The following is a 19,458-nucleotide window of genomic DNA, read 5'->3' on the forward strand; positions in this document are numbered from 1 at the left end:
GGTGAATTGAAAGCTAAACAGACCTGCTGCTGGGGGTGAATATGCAAGCGATGCTCTTTCGTACAATTTCCATCTTCCTGTCCTATTTTCGTGCTATCTGTCCTGGAGCACCTTTGGTGCATATGCCAAAGGCCACAGAACCGCCGAGGGAAGCTTGGCAGGCTGTGACCCATGCCGACCTGCCTGAATTAAAAAAAAACCCTTTATTTTTTTCGGAGGTGGGGAAGAGTGACCTTTCTGCTTAGAAAACGGAGACAAGCCTCAGCCGTCCTCCCCGCCGCCGGCCCCCGCTCCAGGTCGGTCTCTTATGGGGAATATGGGGGATGAAGATGCTAAGTGCAGGCGGAAGGGATGGACAGGGGAATGAAATCCCGTTACCTCGCACCCCGCTACAGTTAGAACCACAGCACAGACTCGGCCGGGGGGCTCCCCCGCGACGCGGCGGTGGCGGCGGGAGGCGGGGGGACCGCAGGAGGCGGTGGAGGAGGAGAAGGAGGAGGAAGGAGGAGGGGGCGAGCGGCTGGGAGGGGAGGGAACACCTCGGCTGGGCGGAACACGCCGGCCGGCGCGGTCCCAGGCTGCCGCGGCCGGGCTGCCCGCGCTGCCCGCGGCTCCCACTGCCCCCGCACGCTCCCTCTGGGGCCGGGGGCGGCGGCGCCCGCCGCGTCCCGCCCGCAACTTTCCCTCCCCTGTGGATGGCTTTCGTCGGAGACCTGCAGGGCAACCGGGCGCTTGACACCTGTCCCCCATGGGCCACCCCCGCGCCTAAGTTTGCCGGCGCCCGGCCGCACTCCGCCGCCGCAGGGCGGGCTTGAAGCCGCGGCGGGGCCGCGGTGCCCATGGCCGGGCGCCCCGCCGCGCCGAGCTGTCCGTGCGCGCCGCCCCGTCCCGCCCGCCCGGGAGCCGCCGCGCCCGCCCGAGCGCCGCAGCGGGGGCGCTGAGCGAGGCAGCCCCCGGCACTCCGCCACCGGCTCGGCGCCAGCCGCCGGTGCCCGCCGGGTCGCTGGCGGCGGCGGCGGCGGGGGTGGCGGCGGGGCCGCGGGATCCGTCCGCGCTCGCTGTCCCCGTGTAGTTCTCGAGTCGTCTGTCCTCGGCGGCGGTCCGCGGGTGACATGCAGTCCCTCATCTCTCCGGTGACCAAGGCTATCCTGGTGGCTTTGTTCATCTTCGCCATCCTGCTGATCCTCTACGTGATTCTGTGGTACATCTGCCGCGATGTGGATTGCGACCATGGGATCTGAGCGGCGCCGCGGGGCCAGGGCTTAGGAGCCGGGATTCACCCCGCGGGGCCGGGAACGGCAGCGGGAGCCCCTCCGGGCGGCAGACGCTGCCACCGCGGCCGAGCAGGGGAAGAGAAGGGGAAGGAAAGACAAGAAGAAAAAAAGAAAAATAAAGAGAGAGAAGGACCGAGCCGAAAGAGCCCGGAGGACAACTGCGATCAAGAAACCAACCTGAGCTTGACCTTCAGAGACCAGGGTGACCCGGTGAGTCTCCGCTCTCCGCGGCGCGGGGGATGCGCGGGTGCGGCGGGGCTGCCTCCCTCCCTCCCGTTCCGCTCCCCTCCCGCTCCGCTCCCCTCCCCTCACACACACACAAACACACACACACTCGCACACGCACGCACATGGATGTGGCACAGGCGCCCCATTCACACGCCGCTTACACACACACCCGTGGATGTGCGTGCCTGAGCGCCAGCTGCACACAGGCATGCGTGTCCCTTGGGGACAAGCAGGACCCGTCCTGCTGGCCGGGATAAATTGTGCCTGCCCCCGTCCCTGTGTCCCCCCGCTTTAAATTTTTCGAGGTGACAACGCGCAAAAGGCAGCGCGCCCACGGGAGCGGCAGGGCGCGGGTGCGGGTGCCGGAGGGCGGCCGCCGCGCTGCCTTTGCGGCCCCACATTGGTATGCAGGCGGTGGCTGCGCCGCCAGGCAGACCTAAAAGGTGAGCCCAGGGGATGGGGGAAAGTCAATGCTTCATCAGTCCAGGGGCAAATCGGGAAGTTACAGAAAATGAAGGGAAGATGTCAGGTATCCGGCTAGTGCCAGCAGGCAGACTTCGGGGAGGGGATGTGAAGCAGGATGAGTTTCTCCTTCCTAGGGCCAGGTTGATGTAAAGAAGTGGGGGAGATGACAGAAAAATGTGCATGGGAAGTTCTGGATGGTAGCGGTCTGTGTCTGGTCTCACTGATACTGCATTTCCTACGTGCTACTCTCTGTAAAAGGGTTAACACTCACCGGTTTACCACATTTCAGAATTTGTTGATCAAAAGTACACAACTGATGAACATGTACATGCTGACTTGTTGGGACACAAGAGGGGACGTATCCTGCCCAGCCGTTTTCCCACCTGAGAGAATTTGTTGTTGGCGATTTCTGCTCTTACTGTTTGGTTGTATTGAATACCCTGTGCTGAAGCGGGGAGACAGCAACACATTGTGTTTGAAGTGGAAAAGACCTGCTGAAAGAAAAATGGTCCCAAACACTTGGGCTGTAACTGTTTCTGTCCTTGACAGACGAGCTGTCAGGAATAGGAGCAAACTCCAGCTGCGTGCGTTATCCCTGGCGGGATGTGTTCAGGTGCCGCAGGGTGTGGGTGCGTGTACACAGTGGGGAAGAGGAGAAACATCAAATTCACGTTTCAAGCGGGGGAGCAGGGACCCAGCCGACTGTAAAGTGTAATCGTGTGGTTCGGGGTGATTTGACGTTGAGTATTGGTGACCAAAAGCTCACCTTTGCAACAGGGGTCTGTACAGGAAGGAAACTGTTCAGAAGGCGATTCTCTTGCCATTTTGGTTTGTGCTTCTGTTCAGACTGCATTTTGCAGGGCTTTTGACCTGACTAGTTGATCAAACATGACATTACCGTTAACACACGCTACTAATGTGATTGTAACAGCAGTGACATCAATGTTTCCTTGCCCTGCAACTACAGTAGCAATGCATTTGTTTACTTCCCCCATGCACGCTCTGAAATGTCTGTTACTCAACAGCTCTGAACAGCAAGGGAAGAGGGAGGAGGAGGGGGAAACTTACAGGCATTTAAAAATGGCTATAGCTCTGTTTCCCTTATCCATGTAATGATGTAGAAATAAAACAACCTCCAAGTCCTCCTCATTTTTTTTCCCCTCCAGTCAGTGCACTTTTTTTTACCAAAGTGGCAAAAATCTCTTCACACTTTGACATGTCAGGTTGTGTCACATGTTCCCTTCCAAATTAATAGCAGTGCACACCTTCTGCCCCTCTCCCAGCTGGCAGGAGCTAGCAGGTGAGACAGTTATAGAGGCTTTGCCATTTAGTGTTAATTATTTCACAGTAAACCAAATTGTTATTTATAGAACTGGATGAAATGTGGCAAATTAATGTGGTTTTCAGAAATCTTTAAATATCAAGAGATATGTGTGCTCTGAAGTGTTGATATGACCAAACATATTTTGTACTACCCATCATAACTGACATTAATCAACTTAATAATTGTAGAAAGCATGAAACAGTCCCTTCAGTTATTTTCTGATCATTAGTGTTCCCAGCTGGCTCATAATTCTTTTAAGCATATTGTTTTTAGGAGACAAGATGTATAATTTTTTTTAATACCTGGTTTTATTCTAAATAAGGTGAATATATATATATATATATTTATATATAAATATGCATATAGGATTTGCATACAATCAAATGGGTATTTTCCAGCTTGACAGAACTGAAAAATAAGCAGAGCAATGATTAGCAGTATTGAATTTGATTTGTAGTTGTATTCACAGATGTCTTGGTTTTAGTTCAATACTCTGTGTGTTCATTATCGTGTACTAGCAAATGTAAAACCCTAAAGATCTGAAACACACCTTTTCCTACTGCTGCAATGCCTCTTGGAAGGGAATGATATCCTGGCCTTGCTCAGCTGTGTGTGGAATTTTGCAGTTGGTTTTGACAGAGTCAGAAATATATTGTCAGATTAGCATGTGAATTTGTAACAGCAAGATTTTACTGAAGTTGAGAGAGATATTAAAACAGTAAAAAGGGTAAAATTGATTACCGTGGAATACCTAGAGACCTTATTTTTGTAATTATTTACTTGTTTGCTCAGAAGTTTGGTGATGATTTTATTTCTATTTGGTGTTTGTGCTGGTGCCCCAACTCAACAATTTTCACCATCTTGCTCTCTTTTAATGTATGAGAGTGTTTCAGAGGTGTACTCTGAAATATCACCTGTGACTGAGGTGCAGTGCATCAGGTAGATATAGATCACCTGAAAGTGTTTTTTGCAATAAGACAGGTTGTAACATCGTGAGTAGCACTTTTGTTTAAAGCAAAGACAACTTGTTATCGTGTTTCTACTTAAGCCAAGAGAAATTTTTTGCCCTATTACAAAAATTAGTAATTTCATGGTCTGAAAGTATGTTTTTTGTCCAAAAGCTATTTAATAGGCTGTTCAAAAACTGTGTTAAATGATATTTCAAATCTTTGCCTTTTTTTGTGTGTGGAAAAATACTGTGAAGTTACCACTGCTTCATCAGCAGAAGTGTAATGAATTTTATGGATTAATTCCTACTGCAAGGTAGCGTGCTATATCATGGACCTGGGAATCTTTTCACATCAGGCTTAAACATGCAGTATGTTTTTGGATAAGTCATTCTTTACTCAATTTCTAGTCAGGCAAATTCCCTGCAGATTTATAAATATTTTCTGTATGTGGCATGTAAGAAGAGTAACCAGGCAATAAAAATCACAGATTTCTTATTTTCTATTTTCTTCCTTATAAGATGGATTAATAAGAATCAGTGTCTTCATGGTATGCCCTCTCTGCATCTTATACCATTTCCCTAAAACAGGCTTAAAATGAGAATTGAAGATGATTCCAGCATAGGAGGGTCTCTGCAGAGATGAAAGGTTAGCGGAGGTCCAAGGATGGACAGTGCTGCATCCTGGAGATGTCCTTGTGTCATACGAGTGCTCAGCTGTACTTTTTCCCCTCCAGGTGAGTGTAAAGCAGAGGGCCTTCAAGGTGCTGTAAGGCAGGACACGTAGATCTGCCCTGTGCAGCTCCAGTCCCATTTGTGGAGGGCTCAGTCTAGGACAGATTTTCTACTGTTCTGTACAAGGAGAGGATTTTGTAGTTGTTCCTCGCAGTCTTAAATTCTGTAAGCCTTAGATTATTGGTAATGTGACAAGCACTTGGCCCAATTTGTGTGCTTATAAACAACTCAGAGGTGGGATGGTTGGGATTAATTGTACAATTGATGCCATGATTCTAACACTTGAAACTGGCAGGAGCCTTTAAATGCCAAATTTGGGGGCAGTATTAGGAAATACAGTGTCACTGTAACAAGTGTATTAAACATGCAGCGTGAGCAGGCCTTATCTTGCTTCTTGCTTGGCTAGAATAACAGTCTTGCATTGGTGATGTTCATACAAACTCTGTGTGTGAGGAGTTATTGAAAAGGTGGTCTGAGGGAGTCGTGAAAAGCAGGAATATTTGCTCCTCACCTAAGGATCCATCTCTGCTCCGGGGACGATGAGCCTGGCTGCTCTCTCCCTGCTGCATGGCACGTCAGGGCTGCAAGTGGTCATTCAGACATACGGGAAATTTCCACTGCTGGTTCGCAATGGATGACTTTTTCCCCAGTTTTTCTTTGATGCATGAGTGTTTTCTCCTCTCCCTTCTAAGCATTAATCCTCTGAGCTGTGACTTGGTGCGTAATGCGGTTTGTAGACAAACTGCACGGATTGATTTTCCTGAAGTGGGCTGACCAAATGATGAGTGTATTGGAAAGCAGCACACACTTGCTTATTTGTTGTTCTACATTAAGCTAGTTTCTTTGGTTGAAATATCCTAATATCTATTAATATAGCTTAAAAAAAAAAATTTACTTTTAATATGCATTGCTGGTATGGTACATGTAGTTGCATAGCAGCATCTGCTCTTCTTAGAGGCATTCTGATAACTTTTAAAATTTTACCCAAGTGAGAAAATGTGAGCTTTAGCTTGGAGAGGCTCATAACACTCTCTGCTGTTGAGAATTGCATTCTTATTTTGGATGTTTTGATATATTACTTTGGAATACTAAATATATTTACTGGTGTTTTCACAAGTCATTAAATCATTTGTAAAGGATACCAATAAGGTGACATTTAGATATTCTATATTTCATTGTAGAGCATAGTTTGAATGTGGATTACAGTTGTGAAAAAAATGTGGAAAAAATTGCTTGTGACTGATGAAGAAAGACAAAGGTTTGGGAAAAGAAAGAAGAGTGTTATATCAAGACAGTAGAAGAGAGACTCCAGTGTGTTCAAACTTTAAGAAGTGGAGCTAATGTGAAGGAAAATGAGAAGCTTAGAGCACAAAAATTGCCACTTTCCTGTACAGAAACTGTATGTACATATAAATATACATGCATTTGTATGCCTGTATATATGTATATACATTTGCACAATCTGCATGATCAAAATAGAAATTTGCAGTTCTAGAGCAAGCTGAGAATCTTTACCTGAATGGCTTTTTTCCTTTTTCCTTGAAACTTGACTCTATTAATGCCCCGTTGGAATTTACATGAAAACCAGATAGTGTTGCAGATGCTTTCTTGAGGACTCAGTGGTCAAAGATGAATGATGTTGAATATTTGGGTTATAAAGGAATCATTTTATAAAGAAAATGCTACTGCTCTATTCACTTTGGAAAAAAAAAAGTTCTGGTTATGTGGGCTGGAAGAGATACATTAATAACAAATAGATTTTATGTCTTGTGTTTTCCATTGACCTCAAAGAGACAAAGTCCCTATTTAACAGGGAAAATCCTATTAGGTAATTAACCTGTTATGACCAAGAAATATATGTGAGAAAAGAACATCTCAGAGAAAAGATAGCAGAACTGGCTAAAAGATAGCAGAACTTGGCTCAAACCAGTAATAGCCAACATCTTCTTGCAAAAGTACAAATGTACAACTCTCTGATGTAACAAAACTTCTGTATTTATGTTTTTAAGTGCAAACGATGGAAGAATCCTCCTGAAGTTTTGAGTGTTAAAACTTATTCACAGTGAAACCTACTGCAGGATTATGATGCTTTTTGGATATTATGATATTTTATGTAATGCCTGAGTAAGAAAATGTTTTGGTTTGCATGAAATACAGCAATGTATTACCAAGGGCTAGGGGAAAAAAGTGCTTTTATATGAATAGCCTCTTCTGTATTTATTGCATATTGGGGTAAAGCTGAACTCATGGAGAAAATTTTATTTGCTATTCAGTATCCATTTCAGTGGCAAGTTGTGACTGCTGTGAACCCTATTAAATGGATACCCAGCAAAGTCATTGTGATACCTACAGCAAAAACTAAACAAGGTCTTCATTAAGTTGTGCTCTTGACGGACACTATATGTGACATAGCTAGGTAACCTGCAGTGCAGGTTTCTTATATAGCTCTTATGATTAATGCACTCCTGAACATACTATCATCACCTCCCTTGTGAGATATGGTTATATAAATGGGCTTAAAAATGAGTTTGCCACTAATCTCCATTCTAATGACTTGTTTTTATTTTCTACTGCAACACCATTCTGGCACAGTTAAGAGGTACGATAGAGGAGTGGGAGTTTAATGAAGTCTTGGTATCAGTGGAGATAAAAGGGAGACACTGAGCACACAGAAGGACATCAGTGTGTGTTTCTAGGGACTGGTACAGCATAATTCAACTTGGCTGCAGTGACCATGAAACAGTGAAGTTTAGGATCCTTAGGTCAGTGAGGAGGGAGCATGGCAAGCTCTCTACCCTGCTTGTCAGGAGAGCTGACCTTGGCCTCCTCAGGGATCTGCTCGGTAGAGTCCTCTGGGATAAAGCCCTGAGGGGAAGAGGGGTCCAAGAAAACTGGTTGATACTCAAGGATTGCCTCTTCCAAGACCAAGAAGAATGTATCCCAAAAAAGAAGTCAGGCAAAAATGCCATGTGGCCTATGTGGATGTACAAGGAGCCCCTGGACAAACTCAGACACAAAAAGGAAGCCTACAGAGTATGGAAGCAAGGATAGACAGCTTGAGAGGAATACAGTGAGATTGCCCAAGCAGCTGGGGATAGGGTTAGGTAAGGTAAAGCCCTGATAGAATTAAATCTGGACGGGGACATCAAGGGCAAATAAAAACCCTTCTATAGGTACATACCTACATACCTGGGTTATAAAAGGAAGACTAAGGAAAATGTGGCTGCTCTCCATAAGATGGTTTCCTAGGACATGGGAAAACTGAGGAACACTGTAACTTTTTTTTTAGGTACATGAGTTGGCAATGTGCTCATGTCCTTACTTCCTCTGGGGGCTTCCTTTTTGTGTTTGAATTTGTTCAGAAGCTCCTTCCACTAGACCAGATTACACAAAACCCCATCCAGTCTCGCCTTGAATACTTCAAGGAGCGGGGTATCCACAGTTTCTCTCGATAAGCAGTTGCAGTCTTTTCACCATCTTCACAGTAAAGAATTTATTCCTAAAATCTAATCTAAATCTTTCTAAATCTAAGCCTCTTTCACTTTGAAGCTTTTCGTATCACTGCATGCCCTTGTAAAAAGTCTCTCTCCAGCTTTCTTGTAGCCCCCATAGGTAATAGAAAACTGCTATAAACTCTCCCCAGAACCTTCTCTTCTCCAGGCTGAAAAGCCCATCTCTCAGTCTGTTACAGCAGAGGTGATATGCTCCTCGTTCCCCTGGTCATTCCTGTGTTCCCTCCTCTGGACCTGCTCCACCAGGTCCATGTCTTTTCTGCACTGAAGTCTCCAGAGCTGGAGTTCAGTAGTCTTTGTCCTTGGGGGTTTTTAAGACCTCTTGAGCAACAAGGTCTGACCTCAAAGCTGGCCCTACTTTCTGAGACCTTCTAAGGTACCTTACAGCTTGAGCTATCCTAGGACTGTATGATCTTATCAAGCATGTATTCTTGAGAGTCTTCTGAGGGAGTGAGCACTGGCTGGCTTGTTGTTATGCACTCTTTCCTTAACTCTAAATATATGCTAGACAGGTAAACCAAAAGGATAGAGGAACAGAACTGGGACTGGAACTGAGTGGGAATCTGTTCCCAGTAATCCTTATCATCCTTACATTTTACATCTACAACTCTTATCCTGTACAATACTCCAGGATATGGTGAGGTGTGGAGCTGAAGTGGAACCTGGCAGTGCACCACTAGAGCAGAATGATCACTGTGCTCATATGTGGGGGATGAAGCCTTCACAGATCACAGTGACCTGAGGTTGAAGACAAAAGTTGCAATATACTTCCAGCCTGCTTAATTCTTACACCTCTGTGGGGACTCCAGCACATTTCTAGGAGCTAGAAATTAATTCAGTTACATCACTCTGACTATAGTATAATCATGCTGGTCATACCCTTGTGTAGTGTAATTTTTTCTGTAATCTGGTCCAGTTTTTATCTTTCTGTTTGTCTTCAGCTGTACAAAGCCTTGTCACATTAACTTCCATGGCCATACAGGTAGTTGGTACTGTAGGATTTTCAGATACTGCCTGGCTTAAATATGAACTGTGGCTTTGAAGAAAAAAGCAATCTCATGGGAATGGCATGCTTCAACACCAAACCTGTCATTTCATACCTAGGCTACTCACAGCTTATATTTAGGTGGAAAGCAGATTCCTAACTAGAGAAAAAGGCACTTAATGCAAAAGGCCACTGTACCTTTCCTTCCCAGGTAGAAAAAGCCTTTTCCTCAGTGCTCGAGCCTGTGCTGCAGTGTCTGCCTGCCTGACTGGATGGTGGGCAGACTCAGGGAAGCTGCACAAGGAGATACTGGGTCCCCTTTATTCTGACATTTCATCATACACCTAAGTGTACTCCAAATTTACAAGATGGAGCTATCAAGAGTAATTATTTTCAGTGCAAATCCAAGATAAATGAGAGCTGCAGTGCATCTGTTGTCAGGGGTTTAAACAGTGATTCTCCCGTGTTATTATACAGGCTCACTGCCACCCCCCACCTTATTAAACACATGAAAAGCCACACTTCTGTACCTCAGTTGTTATTTTTTTGCTTGGAGATGTATCAAAAAATGATGAAAACATTTTGAGCCTAGGGAAAAAACTTACATATTTGAATGCATAAACTGCTATTTTTAAGAATTCTGAAGTGACGTTAATTTTTTCTCTCATGTGGGCTTACAAGCCTGGAGAGATTTTAAATTGAAAGTGGAAGACAAAACTTGCTTTTCTACTTGAGTTCATGAAAGCTCTCTTAATTCTAAAACAAAATTATGTATGAAGCAGTAAAGTTCTGTATTGTCTATTAAATTCACATGACAATTCCCTTTTTAAAATTTTATACAGTATTCAGATGAATAGGTAGTATATGTAATTTATTTATTCCAGACTTCTATGAACCTGCTGCTGGCTTTAAGAATTAAATGTTTTGACTGTTCCTGTCCCAGGAACAAGACATTGACACCAAATTCCTTTAGTTTGAGTCTGCATGTTGGAAGTACTGTGAATTCCAAGGATAAACATGTAATGGTAATATGAAATATATTATCTTTATTGTCAGCCAAGGGTTTCTTCTCTTACTTTTGGCCACACAAACAAGGTCAGCTGGAAGGAGGGTACAGCACAACAGAAGCAGGGACTGGCTTGGAAGACACTGCAGCCACTATTGTGAGTCATTCTCTTTTAATCACCAAGGCAAAATCCTATGGGCATGTGGGATGATACATAAAGGAAAGCAGAATTTTGCTTGCTGTGGAGGAGCTGTTCATTTGTTACAAACATTCAGCTGACTTCAGTGGAGTGGTGCCAATTTCTGTTAGCACAGGCGTTGGTTCTGAGGATACATATAGGCATTAATAAACAGTTGGAGTCCTCCTTCAGGCTGCAGAAAGTAGCAACCCAGTAAGGAATGCAGCTAGGGTGACACCCAGCCACCTTTGTCACTCTTCAGCCTGTCTAGCCAGGTACCTTTTTAAAGCTGATTTGGCAATGATTGATGGAATACACAGAAATTAAAACTAGTAACATCTATTAATGTGTAATGTGTGTTCTATACAAAATGCTGCTAAATTAAAAAGCAGACTGTTATCTCATGAAATAGAAATGTTCATGATATATGGTTGAAAAATATGGCTATGTAATGTGTGCCTTTGGTTCAGCAGATTTCATGAAAGAAAGTGAAAAAATCAGCACTCCTGAGAACCTCTGTATGAACCAAAATGGAGTCACTCTTGGATAAGCTTATGGATATTTTGCTACTGATTTATGAATGTCAGCTGAGCAATGTAGACTTCTTATACACACTGTGGTCCTCTGGATGGCTACAGAAATGAAATGGCTCTTGTGATAACTGTAAAAATAACTTAAAGCTCTTGAAATTCAGCAAGGAGGGAGTTCACTGAAAGGCAGCATCCTGGATGGGATGTACCAGTGGTAGCTGTGCTGTGTGGGGTGGGAAAAGTTTTGCAGGATACCTTGCTAGTAGCTGGAAGAAAAGATTAATATATAGCATTGGATGGATGGATGGATGGATGGATGGATGGATGGATGGATGGATGGATGGATGGATGGATGTCAGGCAAATCCTCTGGGAGTGGCATTTCCCAGGTGCATTTCTCATGTGGAGAGGCTCTTAGAAGACAGAAGAGTCTCCCCTGACAGAGGCTCTCCAGCGTCTGGCGAGGAGTGGAACTGCAGAGCTGTGACGTCAGGACATGCTGTATTGTGGCAGTCACTCTGTGGTGCAGTCTGGAAAACAAGCTCAGATGCACAATAAGACATTTAGAGTGATGTGCCTTATCAAACAACATGATGTTGTGACCCAGCGTGGGCATGTAGCTATCTTTTTATTGGATATTCAAAACATTTTGGTCTGTGTAGTAAAATGTATTTCCTAATTTGCCATTTTTAAGATAGCTGTTTGAATTAAGCTTGTGAATATCCTTTCATTTATAGTCCTGTGATTTCTGCACTAGAACTGTAACTTCATTTCTTTTTGACCTACGTTTGTATGAGTAGAGCAGTTGCTTAAACTGTGAAATACATTTATTTTCTCTTACCATTTCAGTTAGTAGGTAGTTGCAGAGCTCTTTTGTTGTGAGAATGTAATGTTGCTTTCATTACTGGTTGGATGGTGTCTACTGCTTGATTTCAGTTCCAACACAATCTCCTCATGCTTTTTTATCCTAACATGCAGCCCTATAGCCACCTATCACCCTCATCCTCCTCCCATCAGAGCTGTTCTGCTAGAAACCTGTGGTGGATTTCCTTTCTCCTGTGTAAGCAGCAGGTTTTGTACCCTGATAGGGCACAGACTGAAAAATGCAAAATTATCATCACCTCTGAGCGTCACAAAAGAGGAGAATAAGCACTTTCAAAGCAGAAAGTGACTACATTTTTCTTTCCCTTCCTGTAATAGTAGCAGATGGTACTTGTGGACCAGAATAATTTGTCCTTTGAATAATGGTCCTTGCTAAGGAAAGCTTAATTTTGTTTTCTCCTATGCGTAAAAAGTCAATTTTTTTAGAAACTAAACCCACACGTAAATCCTTCTACTTACTTGCATTTTGCTGGTTTCTTTTTTACCAGTTATAATGGTTCTGGTTTTCTAAGCATTCTGTGTAATATCTGTTACATTAAGGTCTGCAACGAGAGGATTTATTGTCAAGAATTAAAAGAGATGTTATACAAACACACACATATGCACACATTTATTACTAGTGATGCTTCAATTGCAAGTGGTCACTTCATTTGCCTATTACCACCAAACTCATTTTGATTTCCTTGTTTTGCTTAACTTCAGGTCACAGTTTATTACAGTTTGTTTTGCAGTTTATGAGCTGGGTCAGTACCCCAGAAATGAAGGGTGAAACCGCCTGGTTTGCAAAAGCAGCTCCTGGAACTCCTGACAGTGAGAGGTTTCTCTGGCCTTTCACTACACTTATGCCAACAGGAGTGAGAATGAAATAAACCCCTTTGCAAATTAAAGGCACTCCTGAATGAACTTTCTGGGTGGGCTTTATCTCTGCTCAAGATGGTGGTCCACCCATGCCTGTCTCCTTTTCTACTCAGCACCTTGGGTAAAGGATTCTCTCTTTCTGGAAAATCCTCAGCTTTCATGTGTGGAATGCCCTTATTTTGGTGCTGAAGCACCATAGAAACTCTGTGGTGTTATAACCAACACTGAGATTTGGAAAGTCACTTGATTTTCACCTGACTTGAATTCTTGAATTTGCTCAGCTCTTAGTTTTTTGTATGTGTGTATATCTATCTATCTATCTATCTATCTATCTATCTATCTATCTATCTATCTATCTTTCTATCTTTCTATCTTTCTTTCTATCTTTCTATCTTTCTATCTTTCTATCTTTCTATCTATCTTTATATAAATTTTATAATTTGATACAAAATGCAAATGATAAAATCCTAATCTATCGTTTTTATATTAAAAAGCAATCTAAAGACGTATGTGTAGAGAAAGCTATATCAGGACATCAGGAGTAATTAAGGAGAGGAGAAAGGAAGAGTTAGTTTTAAATTGCTTGTTAGGTCCATCTCTGAAGTACAATATTGCTTTATTACTTAGTTAAGGACAAAATGAATAAATAAAAATAAAGACTAAACAATATTTCTTCTTTAAGAAAGTTTTTCTGCTCAGGGAGTTAACCAAAGCATAAAAGTATTTCTGTAAACATCTCACAAAAAAAAAAAAAAAGTTCACTTTTGCGCAGTTAGCACTATTGCAAGTTTTTTTCTGTTTATATTTGAGGGTGGTTTATGCCTTTTTAACTGTGCAAGACCTACTGGAAAAAGCCTAGTCAGTCGTAGAGAAAATTATTGATTTTTCTGTACATTTAAGTGCACTGGTGTGGAAAAGATGGTCTTACACTTCTGAAATATTTTTCAAATGTAAACAGCAGTCGACTTTGACCAGCCTGCATTTGAGTTTGCTCAAGACCCAGCACCCTGGAGGCAGAAAACTGTAGCAGTAGGAATAATACAATATCCCTGTAAAAATAGAACAAAAACTGTAATAACAGAAATAATATCTGGGCTCTGTACTGTAAATACAAAAACTAGGTACACCATGATGTCCAAACACTTTACAGAAAAGATGGGTGTTAGTCCCCCTGCTACAAAGGCGAGGAAACTGAGGTTGAGGAGGCTGGGGGCACTTCCTTGAATTTTCTACTTGGACCATGGAAGAACTGTTCCCATATACTGACTCTGTAATCCCAGTCCAGAGCTGCCCTTGAAACTGCTCTGAAACAAGATAATGATGTTGGTGATTACTGTGTTTTGATCTGAGAATGTAGTGGTAATGGATTGCATATCTTACACTATCATTTTATGTAATTTTCCAAACATTTATAAATAATTCAAACTTCATGTTGGATGTGGCACATCAAAGTTTATCTTGCCATATCCCCTTTTTGCATCAAAGGAAGATTGGAGACAGTGCTGACATGTAATAGCCATTAAATAAAAATTGAGATTTTGTAATGAATGACGTTTGAGTACCAGAGTTTGGCTTATAATGGTAAAGTAAGAGCTTTGGTAATAAATCTGGTTAGAACACTGCCATCCCAAGGAGTATATTGACACTGTAAACCTTTGTCATTTTAAAGGAGGATTAAAGGCTGTTTTTGACAAGATGAAAGAGGGTTATTTGGTAGAGAGGGCAGGGTTCTTAACTGTGATCATTTCTCTTAAATAATATGTCATTATTTTTAACAACATATTATATATGTCAACTTACACTGAAGTGGGAACTGCCACTTTCAGCAAAAGGAAGCATCATCCTAGACTCCAAGTGAAAAACCAAAGCAACCCCAAACTGCAGATTTGGTTATATCACAGTGTAAAACTAGAAATGTTTGAAGATACCTTTGACCTTCAATCTCTTTTGTTAAATATGGGAACAACAAATGATGTTGCTAAATGTTTAAAGTTGCACGAACGATCACATTTTGAAGTGGATTGCTAAATGTTTAAAGTTGCATGAACGAACACATTTTGAAATGGATGTGGTACAGACAAAGTCTAGAAACACTTAGGAAGGATTCAGAAGGTAGAACTGCCTAATAAATTAAGAAAGAGCCCAGCATAAGCAATGAATGTCCATGGTACATTGGCTAAAACCAGCATGGTGTCTTGTTAGTGACACAGAAATGGAAACAAAACCCATTCCATGGGATGACACTTAAACTACTGTTGGCTGTTTTAAACTTGGAGAGATGCATTACAGGCAGGAATGCAAACCTCGCTGGAAAGCATGTGAAAGAGATAATGCAAAAGAAACCAACATGGAGAATCCTGTTAGTGGGTGAAAATGCAATACCTCCTGTGACTGGAGATTTGGAAGTAATGAAATTTCAGTCAATCGATTATAAGGCTCACTGGGAGAGAAATGCCTTTTTCAGTGAAAGCAAAAGAGATGTTCTGTTTAAACTGTCTGGATGTTATTAATACAACATGATTGCTTTTTTAGGTATTGTAATAATTTTTGCAGCAAAGACATCTAGAGAAAAGACCTGCAGGGATCATTAGTTTAATCTGTTGAAATATACAGTGCTCCACTGCCCTCTTTTGCTACGCACCTGGAAGAGCAGCAGCAGCTGCAGTAACAGGTGCCACCACAGCAATGGGTGCCTTTTTTTCCAGGGCATGTGCCTTTTGAAAGGGCTCACAGGACAGCACACAAGTGATCCTTTGGGAATCTTCTCTTTCATGTTACAAAAGGAAAAATACTTTGAATATGACCTTTTCATTTACACGCCTAAGGACCAAATATTCATTCTTCAGTCCTGTAGATTTTCCAGTGAAGTCTTAATTGATACTTAGAGTTTGATCCCAAATAAATTTATTCAGAAGGTACGGCTGTGCAAAACATCTAACAGGGATGCTGAAGAAATGGAGTTAAAAACTGCATCAGGTCTTACCCTCCTCATGCATTCTGCTGAGAACCAAATCAATCGGCTCAATATCTCTTTGGTAAAAGTATTTCGCAAAGGAGGAAACCACCATAATCATTTCCTATCTATCTGTCTTGCTTAGCATGTTTTAAAAATTCTGTGCTAGCCCTTCAAAATCTTCCTGTTAGTTCAGAGGATGCACTTGAATAATCATGTTTATAGTTGTCTTTCTGTTTTTCACAGTTGACAGTACCCTCTAGCAGCGCGAAAATTATTTTGGTTTTCCTACCATTTTCACACTGAAATCTGTGTAGAAAAGGAATAGCCTTGGGCTATTGGTGCCTTACTGTCATGCCAAGATATATATTCTTTTTTTGATTTTGCACAAGCATCACTGACAGTGAAAATACAGAACTTGGACCAGTTTTTGTCTGTCAGGCTTCCTGCAAAGTTTGTAAAGAATAATAATGAACAAATTAATCCATCCTAAACTAGAGTTAACTCTTGGCTAAACTTGTTTGTCTGCACTTTTACAGCAAGCACTTTCATTTCTGTATTTTGTGGGGAAATGAGCCTCCTATGCATTTATTATTTGTACAAAAATATAGGTGGAAACATACAGAAGCATATGACATAGAAAATCTTTATGCATGTACATTGTGTGTACATTCTCTAACACCAGTTTTTTGGAAATTGTTAGACTCTCAAATGCAAAATCTGGCTTATAGCATCTAGCCAAGGTTTGCCTTGAATGTGAAGAGGTAATAAATATTCTGAGGAATTTTAACTTTAATTTCTGTATTTGTCTATGACAACTCATTTGTTGCTGTTGAAAATAACCACTCAAATATTTTTAATTGATATTTCCACCAGAGAGAAAGTGATGCAGTAGGGTACCCACTGCTGTATTGAAGTCTGGGAGCAGGGAAGATGCATGGAAGAAATGGAGAAGACTGTTGGGAGGCAAAAGAACATTGCACAGAGAGAGCTGTTTCAAGGAAGCAGCAAATCTAGAGATTCAGAGTGCACCTTAACAGCATGCAGGAGTGCTAGGATACAGTGGATATTTTTGCCCCCGACAAAGGAGGAATGATGAGGAGGACTCCATCTTACCAGAAGGTTAATTAATGACTTTATTATACTATATTATTCTATACTATATTACATTATAGTGCTTTACATCTAAACTGACTCTGCCAAGCACTCAGCTGCACTCTGCTGCACAGCATCTCGTGACTGCCAGCCGACAGTCCTGACACACACACACACGCTTGGCCCTGATAGGCCAAGGAAACAAAACACCATCACTTTGGGCAAACAATTTCTATATTGTATTCTACTTGTGCACAAACACAGGCATAGCAAATGAGATAAGAATTGTTCTGCTCATTCTCTGAGGTTCAGGGAATGTGAATCCTGGAAATATTCTTGGGAAGATTGCCTTGCTTTTCTCTGTGAGGAGAAATGGGGCGACAATAGGACATGAGGAAATGGACACTACTGAGCCCCTTTCTCTTCCTGATCAGATCTACATTTGGCCCTGGTGAATTTTGAGATGATAAGGCTTTAGCAACATGCCTGCCTTCCTCCTCTAAGGAGACTGAAGTAGGAGCTCTGGCTGCAGCCCAGCTGAGTCCTGGACATGAGCAGGAAGGGCTTGTAACACAGCTGCCTGACAGATCTGTGAAAGTTATCTTGCACTTGGCAGCTTTGTGATACCAAACGTGTTGAGATAATAAACCTCACAGAATTCACAACAATCTATGATATGCTTTCTCTGGCCTTGCCTTGCTTTGCCTTCCATTTCTTGGCTTGGCGTAGCTTGGCTTGGCTGGGTTTGGCTTCCTTTCTCCTGCCTTCCCCATCTCTGTTTATCTACAGGTGGCAATTCCTTACTGACACAGTCTTTGAAATGCTTGAGTTCAGTTGCAAAGGTTCCTGCTTTGCTTATTTTAGGAAAAACCTTCTTTCAAACCAAAAGCCCAGAAAGCTAAATTGCACTTTCAGGGTACTCATCTGACCCACTGCCAAGCAATATTTTTTCTAAGTCTTAATTTTTTTTTTTAATTTACCGAAGATAAAATGTGTCAAGCATGAGCACCATGACATCAACAGTACTGCAAACCTGTAACACAAGGACTTAGCTACCAATGCATGGGATTAATGGAAAGCATCTACATTAGTGCTTTGGTTTGGATCAAGAGAATGTATTTAAAATGAGACTGCTGGTTATTGCCATTTTGCAATAACCAGCAGTCTCTGTGCAGACACACAGATCTCCCAGTGAGTGTGAGGGGTCTTCCCTTTGAGCAGCACAGAGCTCAGCCTAGAAGCTCTCCTGATGTGCTCCAGCTGTTGTTTACTAGTGATACTGGTCACAGCTGCCAGAAAAATATGGATGTCTTTTGGAAGCTGCAGAACTTTCCAGAAGCTCCAACTTTAAGTGCTTCAGCCTCTACCTACGTCCGAGCTTACTCCACGATGTTGGTTAGGACTGAATCCACAAAAGTGATTTTTCCCATGTTTTGTAGGGTTTTCAGCTGTATGAAGCAAGCATTGGTGGAGTCCAGAAACTGCATCTGTAAACTCAGTCTCATGACACTTGGGCAGCTTGTGTACCAGCAACTGAAGCTCTCCATTGTGGGTATTTTGTATTTGATGACTCTTCTTTATCTAGCAACATCCTGTACTTGATCATGTTTTTTAGTTCCAGAAGTGCATAGCAATAGCTGTAAAATCTAATTTAATTATGGCTAGTATCTATAAATACTATCCATATATATACTAAACTGTTCAAATGTTGTGGTTTTATAATTTGACAATTTGTGTCATTTTAGATATAGATAATTCTACAGTTCTGTTCTTTATGAGTCCATAGCTCTGATCTATTAAGCAGTTATATACCTGGCCCTCTGGGTTGCTGTTATTCTGCCAGGTGATTATTTTTATATTATAAATGCACAGTATTTTATGGATGCACCTATGAAAAGATGCAGAAGACAGTAGGTGTTTATATCCTGTTGAACTTCAAAGGAAGCTGATTCCAAAAAATGTCAGGGTTTTTTAGGCATTCCAATAAAATGGACAGTAAAAGGATAGCAATATACACCAAATTATTGAGAATTCAAATGGGATGTTAACAGAGGCTGTCAAAAAGAAGTGGGATAATCATGTACCAACAGAACTGCATACAAATTCTATCAATTATTTAAAAAAAAAATGTAAAAAGACCTACACATGATCCTTAGGTCAGAATAATGGTCTGATCCTCTATAAAGAATTTTGGGTATTTGTAACCAGTTGAGAAACACCTGAAGAAAAACAACTGTGTAGCTAGCTAAAGAGACAATAAATCTGTAAATAGACAATAAATGTGTAGGGGAGAAAGGATGCAATTCTTTAATATATTGAAGCAAGGAATCCCACCATTGCCATTCAGTAAGTTGCCTGTTTAGCTATGGTCAATTACTGATACAAATGGTAGAAAAGGATTTCTTTGAATTTCTGAAGTATGAGTGAATGAAGAGCAGCACACATTAATTTAAAAGTATAAAATCAAAGCGGATAATGCCACATCTTT

General features: G+C 42.0%; 1 long non-coding RNA gene across 1 annotated transcript; it reads left to right on the forward strand.

Annotated features, from left to right (window-relative positions):
- The first annotated feature begins 1,040 nt into the window (after positions 1-1,040).
- Positions 1,041-18,659, forward strand: LOC132323759 (uncharacterized). Its single transcript, XR_009485429.1, has 3 exons — positions 1,041-1,484; positions 16,752-16,997; positions 18,410-18,659. It is a non-coding gene; the product is annotated as an uncharacterized LOC132323759 (long non-coding RNA).
- The last annotated feature ends 799 nt before the right edge of the window (positions 18,660-19,458 follow it).

This window comes from Haemorhous mexicanus, chromosome 2 (genome assembly GCF_027477595.1).
Source record: "Haemorhous mexicanus isolate bHaeMex1 chromosome 2, bHaeMex1.pri, whole genome shotgun sequence".
NCBI classification, from domain to species: Eukaryota; Metazoa; Chordata; class Aves; order Passeriformes; family Fringillidae; genus Haemorhous; species Haemorhous mexicanus.